We start from the raw sequence: 3,188 nt of genomic DNA on the forward strand, positions 1-3,188 counted from the left end.
TGATTTTAAAAACCCTTCCTGGGAGAAGATGACCCAAAGACCCTTTTAGATGAGGTGTTTTTTCTCATTCTACACGATCAGATCTCTGTAGACTGTGGGATGTTTTGTTTTTGGAAATATTTGGGGATAGGGGCAGGGGGGTATGATATGTGATTTATCATGATTTTTTCATTAATTTATTACATGGATGATTTTCTTACCCTATCTTCTGAAAGAAGAAATAATTGCCTGGCACTGTTACCATCAGCTATTGAATGGCTGAAGAAATTGAGTATCTTTGTCTTCTCTCAAAATCATAAAATAAGAATTAGTAAAGCACTTGTTTCTAAGATTTACCCAGATTTTAAATTTTGATTTCTTATTCTGTCTGGAGGGTGTGGAGGATTGAGAGGGCTTTCTTCATTTTAGCTTTCACCAGAGAACCAAGCTTGCCTTGACCCCTGTCCTTAGAATTGGTGCTCTAGGAATGTCGCTGTCAATCATCAACGTTGGGGGCCATCCCCCTAACAGTAAACAGCCGAAACAGGGAGCAGCAGACAAGAGTGTGAATTTCTGTTTCCAGATGTTTATTTCTTGATGTAAATATGATGCCAATGTAAATCCTGTGTCAAGACATAGAGAATGGTGCTTTTTACTACAGTTAGTACATGCATTTTGAGAACTACTCCATGTTTTAGAGAATCTTTGCTGTGTATATGTAAACTTCTGTATTGTTCAACCGTTAACAAATAATAAATTATTTCATTATTAAAGAAATTCTCGTCTTCCTGATGTTTTGTACCCAGTTTAACCTTTCGTGGTTTTTTACTTGAGAACTGAGTTCATCAGGTTTCTCTTTTCCTTTTAATAATCATGGAAAATTTGCTGGCCAAAAGTTCTCAGGACTTGGATTCTGTAATGGGAGCTTTGATCGTGTGGCTCCGATTGAGGCCCTTCCCCGATGCTTTCCTCCTGTTCTCCTGCTCAGGCACTCGCTTTTGGCTCTGCTCCACTGCAATACATCTGATCATGCAGACTGCATGCGGGGCCACGCAGCAAACCAGACTACCCTGCCTTTCTGGCAGCCCGTGGTCTGGTGGGGAAGAGGGCGATGTACTCACCATTCGATGCAATACAGTCGGTGGTGGAATAAAATCATGCAGGGACAGGCTATGAGAAATCATAGAGCTGGTGACATTCAGGTTGGGCCCTGGAGAAAGTTTTCCCTTGCAGGCAAAGAGTCAGTACAACCAGGCAGGTGAGGGAGAAGGGAGAGCTCCTGGGACTGGGGTGTGGCTGGGAGCCCATGGTGAGTGATGGGGTGCAAGGGGGACACCACACCAGGAAAGACAAGTCACTGAGAGGAGAAAGCACACCCAGTTTAGGAAATTTGTTTTTTCACATATTAAACCCTTTGGTTAATTCGTATTTATTCATTCGTTTTTTAAAAATTTATTTGGACTTCATTTGTTTTTCTTGATCCACGATCCTACCAAAGACACATGTTAAATCCCAACCATCTCTCCTTCAGACTCCTCTGGCTGTAACTGCCACTCAGACTTCCCTTGTTGTTGCTGCTGTTCTGAAATATTTATTATTTTTTATTCACTTATTTGGCTGGGCCAGGTCTTAGTTGTGGCACTCGGGTCTTCAGTCTTCATTATGGCATGCGAGACCTAGTTCCCCGAACAGAAATTGAACTGCCCGCCTGCATTGAGAGCGCAGGGTCTTAGCCCCTGGACCACCAGGGAAGTCCCTTTCTATTCATTCATTTGACAAACAGGGATTGAGTGCCTGGGTGGGGCCAGGCTCTGTCTTAGAGATGAAGACATACCAGTGAACGAAACACACAAAACCCTGCCCTCGGAGTTCCTTTCTAGAGCAGCAGGCTTAGTGTTCAAGTCCTTGGCCAGGCAAGTTTGCTGAGCTGAGTGCACCGTCCTGACCTGACGTTGTTCCCACAGCAGAGCACTTGTTCAGAGTTAAGGAAAAAGCTTCTTTCTTCTTGGCCAGTGGCTTCTTATTCTAAAACCACCTAAAAATTTTGAAAGATTTTTATGGTGCCCCAAAAGTGAACTATGATGACGTGAGGGTGTTATGAAAAAGGCTCCTTCTGGTAGTTCTACTTGGGAAAAGCTAAGGCCTACCTGTTCTGTTTTCTCCCCCAAAAGCGGGGCTATATGGTAGGCCCTCCTAGGACATGTGAGTCTGGGACCCATCTCTGTGGACAGGCTCCAAACTGAATCCACCAAAACTAACTTGCCAGCAACATGGAAGAAAGCTACATTCTGCCTCGCATCAGGACCCCTGTTTACTGTGGCCGAGAGAGGAAGCTTTAAACCACAGATAACCAAGACAGCTCTCACTTAAAGAGAACCTCTCCCACAGATGACAAATCTTATTTTCAAGGTTTCCTGACTTTGTTCACAGTAGCCTGATGAAAAGAGTCTTCTTCTCTTCTGCTATTTGGGCCCATGGTCAGCTTACACGTGCTGAGTGCTTATTAAGCACTGAGTGCTCTGCCCTGTGCCCCCCAACCCCTGGCCAGGAACTCTCACAGCCCTGGGGATGTGCCATCATTATGCCCATTTCATAGGTGGGGACGCAGAGAGAAGGCTGAGGCATCTTGCCTTGAGTCCACGGGGCTGGTGACCTCTGGCCAGAGCCCCACTCTCCCTTGCCTCAAATTTTGCAAATTGCAATTGTGTCAAGTTGTAATCAGTTTTTCATGCATAGACACCTTTTCTGTTTTAAGCCTTTGAATGCAGCCACCTACTTTCTGTGGAGGAGCCTTCAGCTCCAGTTAGCGGGGCCGAAACAGGGAAAGCACAAGACAGTTGGGGATTGTCATGGCTTGGTCATCACCCTCCCCTAGATCTCTCCTCTCTGCGCTTGTGGTGAGGAATAACCACCGTCTCTGGACCCTAACACGGAGCCTGTGGCAGCAACCCAGGCAGCTCCTGAAGGAGGACGTTCTGTCCAAGCACTGAAGATGCTCTTTCTCTACCATGTCTTTTGGGTTGACGACCCCGTGACATCACTCTCCTGATTCAACCAGCTTTACCACATACAGATCTGCTTAGCATAGGCAGATCCCCATCACCCCATCACCACCAAGCACCGCTTTGTCCACCTCTTGGGTGTCATGTGACCTAGACGAGGAGGGGCACAGTGAAACTCCCTGCATGGAGACCCTGGTACAGCAGGCC

The sequence above is a fragment of the Bos indicus genome, chromosome 11, assembly GCF_029378745.1.
Source record: "Bos indicus isolate NIAB-ARS_2022 breed Sahiwal x Tharparkar chromosome 11, NIAB-ARS_B.indTharparkar_mat_pri_1.0, whole genome shotgun sequence".
NCBI lineage: Eukaryota > Metazoa > Chordata > Mammalia > Artiodactyla > Bovidae > Bos > Bos indicus.